Below are 15218 nucleotides of genomic sequence, written 5' to 3'. Positions count from 1 at the left end.
AGTACCTCAAGCAGTACAAAGTGAAAAATAACTACAACTCTCTTGGGATCTAAGAAAATCTAGACATTAGTTAATCGACTATTCTTTTTGTGTTATTGAGTATTAGAAGGGCCAGAGAAGATTTAGCTTAGTAATAGTTGATCCTATTTTGTGAAAACAATGCCAGAACTAGTCAGGAGACCTACATTCAAATTCTGGCTCTGATACTAGTTGGGTGGCCAGAGGAAGTTACTTAATCTCAATGAGCTTCAGTTTCTTCATCTGCAAAGTGATGAATGATATAGGGATGATATCATATGGCCAAAGAAAAATCTTCACAGGAATAGTATAACCCATTTATTTTATAGATAAGGAAAAGAGGCCCACAGAGTTAAAGTGATTAATCAACATCACAAAGTTTATAAGACACCATTTAAAGTTACATTTTATGATTAACATACCAATGATCTAAAACCATGTTGCCTCTAGGAATATAATTCAGGGTAAGTAGACACTAGAGGATAGAGCACTGGGCCTGGAATTGGGAAGACTCTTCTTCATTATTTCAAATTCTGTCTCAGATACTTAATTGTTGTATGGTCTTGGTCAAGTCACTTAACCCTGTTTGCTTCAGTTTTCTCATCTGTAAAATGAAATAGAGAGGGAAATGGCAAACACTCCAGCATCTCTGCCAAGAAAAACTATAATGAGATCACTAAGAGTTGAACATGAATTGAAACAACAACAATGCAAAATTAAATCACCTTATAAATGTGATTTTTTTAATGACTACATGCTCAGGTTCAAACTGTATCTACATTGGAATCTGGCAAGAGTGCAGTAAAGGGTGATATTGAAGGGAAGAGAGAAACCAGCACAATCTACCAATCAATTCATAGCACCAAACAAATCATTTACCCTATCTGGGATTCACTGTAATCATCAATAAAATGAAGATGCAGGGGCTATATGAGATCTAAAATTTGTCAAATCTATAAAATTCTGTGAGTATCATTTTTGTTTTTGTTCTTCACGAATGTCAATGATAGAGAAAAAGCAAGTTCAAATAGAGGAGATAAGAAACAAGACAACTTTAATGGAAATTCTAATGGGGTCTTCTGGGAATTTTAGGGATTTCACATTTTTATTTTTCCCCCAGTCCAAATTTCATTTCAATCTAAACCCCTTATTTTACAGTTAAAGAGGCCAAATTCTGGAGAGGCAAATAGTTTATCTAAGAACCCACAGACAGTGATAATAACACTATCAGAGCTTAAGACTAGAATCTAGATCAAAAGGCAGAAAGAGAGGCAGAGGAGGAAGGAGATTGTGTGGCTTTGACTCTTCAGACTTTAGAAACCAGTAAAATTTTGCTAAAAAGACGCTTCAAATAATCATATGAGAAAAATTAACTGGGGTTAAATTAAATGATCTGAGAGAAATTTTATAAAGGAAAGGAGGCCTCCAGAATTATGTATGAATTCTAAAATATATTGAAAGAATTTGTGAATAATACATTTCATTCTTCCTAGCTCTTTTTCTGGACTATCTCCCCTTTATTTCAGAATCTGATGGTTCATAATATAATGTCTGTGCTTTCATTACTGGAAATAAGATCATTGCTTTTTCCTGGCAATAGGCTAATTCATAGCTTCTCATTTTGTAAAGGTATCATTTGAAATGATATAGTTTTGGGGACACTGATGCATTGTTGGTGGAGTTGTGAAAGAATCTAACCATTCTGGAGAGCAATCTGGAATTATGCCCAAAAAGTTATCAAAATGTGCATACCCTTTGACCCTGCCGTACTACTACTGGGCTTATATCCCAAGGAAACACTTAAGAAGGGAAAGGGACCTGTATGTGCCAAAATGTTTGTGGCAGCCCTTTTCATAGTGGCTAGAAGCTGGAAGATGAATGGATGTCCATCAATTGGAGAATGGTTGGGTAAATTATGGAATATGAATGTTATGGAATATTATTGTTCTGTAAGAAGTGACCAACAGGATAAATACACAGAGGCTTGGAGAGATATCAACTGATGCTAAGTGAAACGAGCAGAACCAGAAGATCATTATACACTTCAACAATGATACTGTATGAGGATGTATTCTGATGGAAGTAGACATCTTCAACATAGAGAAGAGCTAATCCAATTCCAATTGATCAATGATGGACAGAATCAGCTATACCCAGAAAAGGAACACTGGGAAATGAGTGTAAACTGTTAGCATTATTTTGTTTTTCTCCCCAGATTATTTTTACCTTCCGAATCCAATTCTTCCTTTGCAACAATAACAACAAAATTCGGTTCTGCACATATATATTATACCTAGGATATATTATAAGATATTAAATATGTATGGGAATGCCTGCCATCTAGAGGGTGGAGGGAAGGAAGGGAAAAATTCAGAACAGAAGGGAGTACAAGGGATAATGTTGTAAAAAATTACCTACGCATATGTACTGTCAAAAAATGTTATAATTATAAAATTAATTTTAAAAATGATATAGTTTTAATTGTCATAGGAGTAAAAAGAAAATATACCTCTCTATATTGTAATAATAAAATAAAATAAAATAAAAACTGAATCTCAAATTCTAATCCTTTGTTGACTTTGTAGCAAGTAGAAAATAAAGCAAAATTTTACTTTATTTTTTTTCTGCCTACCTTACAACAAACCATAAAATGTCCTAACAATGGGTGAAATAAATTATCTAGTTGAAGAAGAGATTCAGGAATAGATTTCATTTGAATTCATGTAAATAGAAGAACAACAACAAACTCCTAGAGACATAGAGAAAACGGGAGGGGGGGTGGAGACGGATTTAAGGAATAAAATAATATCTTTTATGATGTGTTAGATGATTGGTATAAATGCCAAAAATTTTTCATCAAGAATAAGAGACAAAGAAATCCCAGATTAAGTAAATCACACTTTGTTCTCCTTTGTTAAAGAATTTGTTCCTAAAATACAGTTGTTATTTTTAGATTATAATCCCTCTGGGCAAAGACTGTCTGATCCAATGTTCTCTCTAGCTCTTAGAATAATACTATTGCTCAACATTTTTTAAGAAGTCATTAATGGTCACAATGTTATGGCAATAATGATAAATATTAGGATCATCAAATTAGAATAGAAACTAATCCATTATCTCCTTTTACATCCTCTGACTCCCAAAAAGGTTAAACAATTTGTCTAAATTTACATTGTAGTGTAATTCCAACTCAAGATCTTCTGATTTAATATAGTGTTATTGTCACCACTGTGAGAGAAAATTATGAAAAATTCTAGAACATTGCTGGCATTTTATCTTCCAGAAACCAATTTAAATAATTTAAATTCCATACAATTTAGCTCAGTTTAACCAGCTTTAATTTATTGAGGACTGTGGGCAAGGACTTACAAATTCAAATACAAAAACAATTTTGTCTTTATTTTACATATACTCTGCATTTTTTACATATATCTCTCTGCTCAAATGTATGAGTTTTGAGGGTATATTTTGTTTTCAACTTTGCATTGACAGTGCAAAGCACTGTGCCTCACTTATGGTAGGCACTTAAATGCTTGTCAAATGGAATTGAATTCAATAAACATGTTGTAGAATTGTGCCAAATGACCTTAGAGACACTTAAAACATCATTTCTGTATAGGCCATCATCTGGGCAGGTAGAGTTTCATCTTTTTACTCTGTATAGCATTAACAGAAGATGCTCTATTTTGATTAAACTTCTTATTTTATTTCTGCCATCCTCACCAGGCAGCTGTGTAAGGAATTTGTGCCTCAGGTCCCTAGGGAAGAAAGCCCATGAGTAATGATTGTCAAACACCACTCCTCCTGGGTGGGGAAGGAGACTTACATGCTGCGGAGCAGCAGAAAAGCTTTGTAGATTAAAATCAACACCTTGCATCACCCCCTGAAGCAAAAGTGGAGCTATTTCAGCTTTCAGGTCCTAGGTGTAACCTGCTAATTGGAACTAAAGCTCTCAACTACTTAGATTACTAAAACCTTGACCCACTTAAATCCTAGAGGTTTATAAGGTTCAGTCTACTCTTGTGGCTACAGTTTGTCAGGGACCCATTTAGAGATGACCAAATTGATAGCTTTAGTCCAGAAGGTAACAGTTTTCTTCCTAGTGAAATGATTCCCAACCTCACTTTTGTAATATTCCCAGCCTTGTATCCTATCCCCATTGATAGCTATCAGATATGAAATCTTCAATTCTATATCTCTCTAAGTCTCTTTCTTTGTCTCTCTGGATCTCTGTCTCTGGCTGTGTCTTTCTCTCCACATATGCATTCACACAGTTCCAAATCACATTTTGTATTTATCAGTCTGTAGGTATGTGTGTGTGTGTGTATTGTAAAATTGTGTGCATGTATATATATATATATATATATATATATATATATATATATATATATATATATATATATATATATAATATATATACAAGCATACATGTACATACATATATGTGTATATAGATATATAAACATATGTGTATATATTATATCTTCATGGATGCGATTATGTATATATGACTATACATATATACCTAAAAGGATAATCTTGTATGTGGCTTCATGCTTATGGGCAATATATGATATGAAAATACCCTAATTAACTCAGCTTTAATTTACAATACTGAATTTTTTGGTGTTCTGTAGGACTGAATTACTTGTCTACATGGTGTCATAAGTAGAACATGTCAAAGTCAGGACAAGAATTCTGTCTTCCTGACCCTTCTCTCCTAGTGACTCTCACTACAATTTTAATGATTCATATATATATAAATCATAGAGAATATATAGAGGGTCTATGTCTACTTCTAAAAGTTTCCTAGACATAGCTGTACTTTGATTTAAATAAACCTAGTTTTGCCACTTCTTCCAGGAAGCCTTCACATATTACTTAAATCAGAAATGTCCTTTTCAACTTTGGAATTCTCCTAATACTTGGCTCATGGCTATCGTATGAAGTTTTATTATTCCATTGTTGTTGATCAAAAGGAATTTATTAAGCCTTATTGTGGAGTCATTGTCATATGTCCTGACCTATGTCTTGCCACTGGATACTGATGATTCTAGAAGAGAGAGTGAGACCGATAACTTTACAGAGTTCTGTCTTATTTAAATCCAATTCACTTGCAAGTCAAGATACTACCCTTCTAATGTCATTGGTCATGAAGGGTGAATAAAAATAGACCTTAGTAATGGCAATGTACTAAACAGTGGGGTATAGGGAAAGATGATACATGGTTGTTGATGCTTTCCTCAAAGAACTTTTATGCTAATAGAGGAGATACCATGCAAATAATGCAAAATATAATCAGAGTAGAAAGAAGTACTCTGAAGTAAAGGTAGCAGTGAGGGAAATTGCTAAAGACCCTTTGTAGAAGATGAGAATTGGGCTGAGTCTTGAAGGAAACAAGAGAAACTAGGAGACAAAGATGAAAAGACAAGTATTACAGGCATGTGGGCTAGCCAGTGAGATGACAAAGAGTCAACAGACAAAGCATTCTGAGTGAGGAAAAGCAAGAAAGTTTGTGTTGATGGATTGTTAAGTTCATGGAGGGTAAAGAAATGTAAAAAGAACACATAAAAAATGTGTGAAGGGGTGAGATTAAAAGCACTTTCATTATTAAGCCAACCCTTATTGAGTAGAAGGTAACATGGGAATGGGGAAGGAATGTCAGTCCTGCATATTACAAAGATCACTTTGATTGTTAAGAGAAGGATGAGTTGAAATAGTGGGGAGAGACTTGAAGCAGAGAAATCAGTTAAAATACTATCAAAATTATTCAGGTGAACAGTGATAAGGATCTATGTTAGAATGGTATCTATGAGTGGAGAAAAGTGGAAGTATATGAGATGTTCATATAGAAGCATTAAGACTCATATGGGTTGGATTGAAGAGAAGAGTTGAAAACAATACTGATGTTTGTAAGCCTGAGTGACAGGAAAGATGACCATGAACTTGATAATAATAAAGATTTTGAGAAGAAAAGTAAAGTTTAGGTGGAAATATAATGAATTTTTATTGGGATATGTTGAGTTTGAAAAGCCTGTCATTTCCACTATGAAATATCCAGAAAGCAATTAGTGATGCATGATTGGAAATCAAGAAAAAAGTTTTGATTGGATATCTCTTCAAAAGAGATCCATGGAAGTTGATGAGATCACCAAGCAATATAGTATCAAGAAAAGGAGAGAGTTTCTGGGAATACCTATGACTAGTTGTTGTAATCTAGACAAGAACTAATAAAAGAGTTTGAAAAGGGTCAGTAAGACAGGAAGAATAATATGATGAAAAATGAAAGAGGATAGAATTTGGAAAATAATGATAAAATACAGGTGACTGAAGAGAATAGATGCAATTGAATTATGAGTTTGTAAACTAGACTAAAGAAAATTTAAAAAGGAATAAGCAGAGAAGAAATGGAAATTCTAATTGTAGCTAACTTTCTCAAATAATTTAACCAAGATGGGGGATCCTGAAAAACAGGGTGATTGATAGCTGAAATGAAAAATGATGAAATGAAGGTCTATTGTAAGACGACAGAGAAAATAATAAAAGACTTGGTTTCAAATTTCAGTTCTTCTAGATATGAGCTCTGAGAATTAAAGCAAGTAGTTTCACTCATCTGAGCCTCAGTTTACTTATCTATAATACTCTGCTTGTGCTTCATGGAGCTATTTAGATAAAGTTCTTTTTTTTTTATTTTTTAATTTTAAGTCCCATAGAAAATAAATCTGAATTTTTATTATTATTATTATTATTATTTTATAAATATTTCTTTTCACAGGAATCCTAGATGTTATTCAAGCAATTGTAAAATAATTAAAACTAGTAGATTTTAATAACTTTTTAAAGATATAGCAGAAAGAACCCAAACTTGGTAGAAGGGGAATTTAGTAAGAATCTCAATTCTACCACTAATGCTCTATATAATTTTCTTTCTTAGGCTCTAATTTCTTTATTTGTAGTAAGAATTCTCATCCCAATGAAAAAAGAGAAGGGAAGTGAATAAGCATTTATATGATGCCTACTATGTATTAGACACTGTGCTCACCACTATAAATATAATATCTTCAGTCCTTTGAAGATTTAAAGATATTTTAATACACATTATTCACAAAGTCATTTTAGATATATAATCCCACTTTTATTTCTCTATGGGCATCACTCTAGACTCTCCCCAAATTTTTTTTTCTTTATCATGATCCAACAACCATCTTACCTTGAAGATCATTCCAACCCAGCAGCCATTTCACTTTGCAAAATCACCTTGCCCCTTGGCTTCTTCTTGCCACTATGCAGTTCTTCACAGTAGCTCTGTATTAAGGCAAGTAACCAAACCAGTTGTGTTCTCTCTTTCACTCTATTATGTTCCACTTCTCATTCTCTAGACTTCTTTCTTCATCATGCCCCAATATGGGTATCGTTTGCCATTCACCAAATTATGGTTTCAGCTATCTGTTACATTTTGTCTTATAATATAATTTCTTTGAAACCAGGAATTGTTTTATCTTTTTGTATCCCCAGCCCTGAGAGCAGGTTCTATCACATTGCAAATGTTTAATTAATATGCTCTTTTTACTTGACATGCAGTTGTCCCATTTGGTTCTCTCAATGACCTTGATAGGTAGATGTTATTCTCATTTTACAATTGAGAAATCCAAAGCAGAGATGATTAAGTGACTTTCCCAAAATCACAAGGTAAGTGTTTGATGTGAAATGTTATTCACCTTTACACTTAAGTCCAGCATTCTATCCAGATGTCGTCTTTTTTTCTCTTTAAAATGATGGAATTAAACAGAACTGTTCTCTCAGCTTCCATCCCACCTCTAAAAGACTATGAATTTATAAATATTTCAAAATGTCAAGGGAACCAGCTCTTGAGATCCAATCTTCTGGATACCCCACTATAGAAAAATATCAATATATGGTGAAACTGATCTTAATAGAAAGATATATATAGGGAAATACTGGTTCAATATTTCTACATGAGAAAAATGTATGACTTTCATTATCCAGAGCTTTGACAAAAGGGAATCATTGAGTCTTCCAAGAGATCCAAAGAAGCTTTTACAGCAAATAGTTTTCTTAAGAGGCAGTGTGGTATGATGGAAAGAATGTTGGCTCTAAAGTTAGATTCTCTAGACTCTGTCAAGTCCTAATAATTGTTATTTGGGTGATTTGAGAAAGTTAATTAACATTTTAGAACCTCAGTTTCTTTATCTCTATAAACTGAACTAAATGGTCTCCATGGACAGTAATGTACTGGATATCTTTATTTTAAAGTTAATAATATTGAATCCCAGATAGAAAAATAGATATACAGATAGATGGACAGACAGATAGATAGCTTTATAGGTAAATAAATAGATTAAAAAAAACCTTATATTCAAATGTATGTCTCCAAATGTTAAAATTAGTGCTAGTGTTCTACCAGCCTTGTGTAGGGAAGATTGGGAGTGAGTGAAACAGGCAATACACTCAACTGGATTACTTCAGTCAAACTTAATTGACCTGAACAGAGCTGAAAGGAATCTGATGATGGAAAAAAAAAAGGGGGGGGAGGAATTCTTGTATATAATAGTAGCAGACTAAGTTTTTATTTTTCTTCTAATGCAACCTCTTTTTTTTACATTTTTTATCTTAAATCCTACTCCCAAAATGGAAGGAAATTTAAAGGTCATTCCTCTAAATTTAAAGACTGCTTGTAAATGACTCAAAAATTTAAGTTGGGAAATGTTTCAATCAACGTGTTTCTTCTTGTTTGTACAAGCTAAAATGTCACCGTTGGAATAATTACTATTTCATATCTCCTCTAGAGAAGCACATGCTCTTGCTAATCCTATAGTCCCCTGCACGCAAAGTCAACACTGGTTTCAGGAGCCCATTGGTGCTTTTAAGATCCAGTATTACTGCATGAAACTCCCAACCTAGGATTAGGAACATGACTAGTCAAGACTATTGTACTTACATGTTGTAGTTATTTGGAATAAGCTTTTAAAAATAGTTATACACATATATGCATAAAGATATCATTAACTAGATGTAAATAATCATATTTGAAAAATCTTGATCTAAGAAGCAAAAAGTAAAAAGAAAATATATTTCTTGAATTTTCTTTTCTTATTTTACATTAACTTTTGATCAGGAATAACACTATCAATGGAAAAATTTTCTAAATGATTGGGGGGAAAAGTAAAATCCAATCCCCATTCCTTCTTCCTACTCATCACAGCCCACATGTCCTGTTGTCATATAGCTGTTACTTTGTTAGCATGGATAATCCAGGCACAATTTATTTTTTTCAGCAGGGCTCAGATATTCAAGATGTGCTTGAAATTTTGCTACCTGTACTTCACATAGGAATTGACTCACATAAAATGCTAACTCATACTGTGGTGTTAAGAAAAATCATTGTAAAATAAGAACATTAAATTGAATATGATGCATAGAGATCAAATGAGAGTCCTCAGAGAGGTTACCTAGTCCTACCTTTGAGGAAGAACACACCTAGAGAATTTCAAATTAAAATAGGAATGCTCTTCATTTAAGTTTCTAAAGTTTCCTTACTCTGATGTTTTTGAAAGCAACAAAAGAATGAAATGACAAGATATTGTGTCAGAGGAATAGAGTTCAAATTCCAACTCTGTTGGTCACTATCTACCTGAACAACACTAGGTATGTCACTTCACCTCATTTGTTTTGTTTCTACTCTGCAAAATGAAGGAATTAAACATGTTGATTGCTGAGATACTGTCTTGCTTTAGATCTTTGATTATGTGAATCTTTGTTCTTCTATAATTTCTTGTAGCCCCTTTTTTTGTATATATGAGAGGAAAATTTGATACAATGGTCATATTCAATCTGCATCTACATTTTCTCTGAAAGTTATAATTTTGTTGTAGCAACAGCTATTTTAGCAATAACACTAAGACAGTTATAGAAAATCTTACTCCACATTTGCTTCCTTTAGTTCCATTTAGATATTTTCAGATGTCCTCTCCTTATACCCAAAGAGATCATCCAAGCATTTATGTAAAAAAAAAATAATAATAATAATAACTAGGACTTTCAACACTCAAATGTCATGACGCTATTTTAAAAGTATGTTCTGTTTTATAAAAAATCAGTCAAACAATGTATCCAACAACACTAGGCTTATTATGGATGGGAAACTAAGAGATTTATTTAATAAGAATTGATGTTAAAAATACTATTTGGCATTTATAGAATGTCGTAAATTTTTTAGTGTTCTATGTATACTATCACATTTGAGGGAGATGTTAGAGGTATTTTTCATTTCTAAGAAAGTGAAACTCAAATAAGTTAAATGAATTGCCCAAAGTTAAACAGCTTATAAGTTAGTGGGGCAGGATTTGGATAAATGGCTCGAATCCAGGACCACACTATATTCTCTCTGTCACACTATCTCCAACAAAATGGTTTCTATAGTTAAAGAGCATGACCATTTATAATAGTTGAAGAGACATTATGGGCATTTTCCAAAGGCAACTAGCTGGTCAATTTAGCTTATAAACAGTGTTTAGTAAGTGAAGGAAACAATAAGATTTTAGATAAAGGAGAGATCATTAGAGATGAATAAGTCCAATAAAGATGCATGCAAAAGGAGTCATACCTATCAATGTATTTGTAAATACATTGATGATCCCATCCAGTATATAGTGACTTTTACTCCCTAAAAGATCACATAACATTCTTATTTAAACTCTTTTACATTTCTAGGATATTGTAGTGTATTGTGGCAATTTTTATATGTTCATCCTTTTCCCAGTCACTATACTGAAAACTCCATGAAAATGAAGTCTGTCATCTAAAATTTATTTTTCTCCTACTGTCTAATATAGTGCTATGTATATAACAGAAGTTTTATTCGTAGCTTTTGAAAGAAAAAAAGAATGATTAGTATTTCAAAGGGAGGGAGGAGGAAAGAGCACAACAGGCATCGGGCACATTGGGAGCAAAGGTATTGGAAATTGAAAACACTGGGTATGCTCAAAGGTGTAAAGTCATTCACTTTGTCTAGGGCATTGTGGGTATAGAGGACAGTAGTATGATGAGATCAGAAATTTTGAAAGACTCTAGCTTCCAGAGGATTATATGTGTGAAGCTAAGGACTTGGAGATTTATTTGCTAGTCAATAAGCTTTGATACAGGAAAAGCAGGTGAACTTCATACATGAGAAAGACCATTCTGGAAGTAATATGAAAGATTAATTAAACTACAGAGATCTGTTATATCACCATTCCCATAGTATAGGTAAGATTCTATTTTAGAAGTTCATGTATTCATATCCTCCCCTATCTCTCCCCTGAAGCTTATTAAATATTTGACTTACCTTATATATGCTTCATCTTCCTGGAAGAGGAAAATACATGTACTATATCTCTCAAAGCAACAGTATAATTAGACTGGAGAGATGAATTATAACCCCACTCCCATAGTAGGTGGGTGGTGATGCAATCACAGTACACATATGTAAATGTATACGCGCTTTAGCAGAGTGAATAAGGAAAAGACTTATAGGAGAGATAGCATGTATGGAAAATTGATACTTCATGTTCTTTGCTTATGAACTGGAAACTAAGTGGATATGATGGGCAAAATAAAAGGACAGTCAGAGCTCACTTAATTGTCTCAAGGAATTGTGGTGCTGGTCTATGAGATATGAAAATCAGAAGGAGGGATCTAGCAGGAAAATACAGGGATAGTACTGATTGCTTGGGATGCATAACAAGAGATGTGCCATGAAGCATCTCTCTTATTTTTCCATCCAAAAGTTGCCATCACATTCCTTCAACTTCCCAGATGACCACAGAAAAAAGACCAAACATTTTATTTTTTTCCTTAAAAAAATATAAAATGAAGAAAAGTATACTAAGTATTGATGGACCAGGAAAAATCTGGGAAGATGTAAGGTTGGAAACTAAGTCTTCTATTCTGTAAGCATTATCATCCCCCCTACACATATATACGTTCTGGCTCACGAGGACCTATACCTACATTCACAACCACACATACACAAACACACACTTTATTTTTTAACTCATAGGATTATAGCTATAGAGTTAGGAGGGACCTTGAAGGTCATCTGGTTCAATGCTCTCCTTTTATAAGTGAAGAAACAAGGGAAAAGAGAAGTTAATCAGCTTATCTAAAATTACAAAGGTCTCCTTTCTCTTTTAGTTCTTCAGAAGTCATTCACAACCAAAGATTCACCTTTTTATTCTTTATTCTTTAAATTAATTCTTTTTTTTTTCAATTAGCAAAAGGCAATTCCTACCACTAAAGAAAAGAAAAAAAAATTTTTCCTCCCTGAGGCTGGGGTTAAGTGACTTACCCAGGGTCACACAGTTAGGAAGTGTTAAGTGTCTGAGATCAGATTTGAACTCTGGTCCTCCTGAATTCAAGGCTAGTAGTGGATAGAGTACCAAGCTGCCCCTGAAAAATGTTTCTTCTGGAATGATGACTAGCCATTGCATTGATCAAAGCTCTTAGAGCTTTCAAAGTTGTTTGGTTCTATAGAGTTATAATAATTTAATTTTTCTCCTCATTTTGTTAACTTTACTCATTACTTTCATATGCCATTTTCTGACTGATATGAATGCTCATAGTTTCTAATTATTTGCTACCACAAAAAGGGCTGTATATATACATATATGTTTTATATGTATATATACAATATATATATATATATATATATATATAATATATATATATATATAAAACAGACAGTTCTCATGTTATTTAAATTCTCATCATATAAATTTAAATATACATAAAGAATTCTGATAGTCCACATTTCCCAAAACACCTGTTAACTTTAATACACAATATATACTTGCACTTTGTCTCTCTTTCTGTCTCTGTCTCTATCACTGTTTCTCAATCTCTCTCCCCTCTCTCTTCCCCTTTTCTACTCCTCATTCTCTTTTACACTCTTGCCCCTCTGCTGGATGTTCCTCAGCTTCTCTACAGAAGAAGAAGAAGAAGAAGAAGAAGAAGAAGAAGAAGAAGAAGAAGAAGAAGAAGAAGAAGAAGAAGAAGAAGAAGAAGAAGAAGAAGAAGAAGAAGAAGAAGAAGAAGAAGAAGAAGAAGAAGAAGAAGAAGAAGAAGAAGAAGAAGAAGAAGAAAAAGAAGAAGAAGAAGAAGAAGAAGAAGAAGAAGAAGAAGAAGAAGAAGAAGAAGAAGAAGAAGAAGAAGAAGAAGAAGAAGAAGAAGAAGAGAAAGAAGAAGAAGAAGAAGAAGAGAAAGAAGAGGAGTTAGCAGGGAGAAGAAGAGGAGATAAGGGGGAGAGGGAAAAGGAGAAGGAAGGAAGGAAGGAAGGAAGGAAGGAAGGAAGGAAGGAAGGAAGGAAGGAAGGAAGGAAGGAAGGAAGGAAGGAAGGGAAGGAAAAAAAGGAAGGAAGGAAGGAAGGAAGGAAGGAAAGAAAGAAGGAAAAAAAGACTAGTTCCAGCCTGCACATTTCTTCTCCTGCTGAGGCTTCTCTATCCCAAGCCCCATTGGTCTTTGAAGGGTGTATTGGTCCCCTCCCTCTATCTGGGAGACTCCCTCCTTGCCCCTCTCCTTCCCATCTTTACCACAGACAAATTCACATTAAGGTAAAATTCACTTTATGTAGAAGGCTATGGAGTATATATATATATATATAAAGCACGAACTATACATATATATGGCTTCTTTTTCTCTTTCTTTGATCTCATTGGCATATAAACCTAGTACTAGCATCACTAAGGCAAAGATCAGAAACTTTTTGGCTATTTTTTGGTAATAGCGCCAAATTACTTTTCAGAAAATTCTACCATTTACAATGCTACCAATGTGACTTTATTGTATCCATTTTCCTGCATTTCTTCTCACATTTATCATTTCTCTGTGTGTGTGTGTGTGTGTGTGTGTGTGTGTGTGTGTGTGTGTGTGTGTGTGTTTGGCCAACTTTACCAATTTGATTGGTAGATTTCTGTGATTAATTTAATTTGAATTTTGTGAAATGTTAGGATTTAATGCATTTTCATCTGATCACTGATAATTTTGATTTCTTTCATAAAATACTACATATGTATATATATATATATGTGTGTGTATAAATATATATCATATATAGATAAGCATATATGTATGTATATATACATATATATGCATATTATATATACTTTGATAATTTATCAGTTGTAGAACAATAATTATTTTAAAGATGTGAATTGATTATCTTATATATCTTGAAATCATATGCTTGTCAACAAAATTTATTGCAAAGATATTTTCCCTAATTACCTATTTCCTTTCTAATTTTGGCTGTATTGATTTTCTTTGTGGAAAACAACAACAACAAATATTTTTTTTCATGCATTCAAAATTGTCCATTATATCCTTTCTGATCTTCTCTAATATATTTTAGTCATATTTGAACTTGCCATATTTATGGAACTGAAAGGTAATTTTCCCCTTGGTCCTCTAAGTTGTTTATTTTATCACTTTTAAAGTCTAAGCAATGTATTTATTTGCAAATCATTTTGGTATAAATTTTCAGAGATTTGTCTGTACCAAATTTCTGTCAGAATGATTGTCATTTTTTTTCATCAGTTTTTATTTACTAGTGAGTTCTAATACCAGTATCTTGCATCTTTGAATTTATCAGATACCAAGCCCAACATTTTATCTTTAAAAAAATGAGTGTTCCTGGAACAGAATGTCCTTCCCCTTTCCATGCAAAAGGAAGCATGATTCAAGTTTCTCTTCATTTTTCTCATTATCTTTGAGTCTTACAGTTATGAGCTTAGAACTAATGATAGGTCAAAAGTTAAATAACAAATTCTTCTTAGCTTTATTCTACAAATATGACACAAACATTACTCATCTATAGCTATATCTATATCTATATCTATATCTATATCTATATCTATGTAGATAGATAGATAGATAGATATTTATATTTATAAATCCTAAATTGAACTTTTATATATCAGAAGATTCTCAGAACATTTCTATGTGACACATGATTGGATTTGACTTGGTTTATGCTGCCTTTTTAAGGATAAATTCCAGAAAATGTTTTTAGTAACACAATATAATATTTGTGTTAACCACCAGGTGTTGCTCTATCTGAACAACTATTTAACTATTGTTCTTAATACAAGCTTCTTGTAATAAGACAACACCATTGTTCATACTCACTGGTCATTTCCATCTTTGTG

General features: G+C 33.0%; 1 long non-coding RNA gene across 1 annotated transcript in view; it reads right to left on the bottom strand.

Moving 5' to 3' along the window:
• Window positions 1-365: 365 nt before the first annotated feature.
• The window catches only part of LOC141555718 (uncharacterized), a 193720-nt gene continuing 178867 nt past the window's right edge, over window positions 366-15218 (bottom strand). Inside the window, exon 3 of the long non-coding RNA XR_012486312.1 lies at window positions 366-622. This is a non-coding gene — a long non-coding RNA (uncharacterized LOC141555718). The remainder of the gene's footprint in view (window positions 623-15218) is intronic.

The sequence above is a fragment of the Sminthopsis crassicaudata genome, chromosome 1, assembly GCF_048593235.1.
Source record: "Sminthopsis crassicaudata isolate SCR6 chromosome 1, ASM4859323v1, whole genome shotgun sequence".
Lineage (NCBI taxonomy): Eukaryota > Metazoa > Chordata > Mammalia > Dasyuromorphia > Dasyuridae > Sminthopsis > Sminthopsis crassicaudata.
This window is presented reverse-complemented; position numbering and strand designations above follow the sequence as displayed.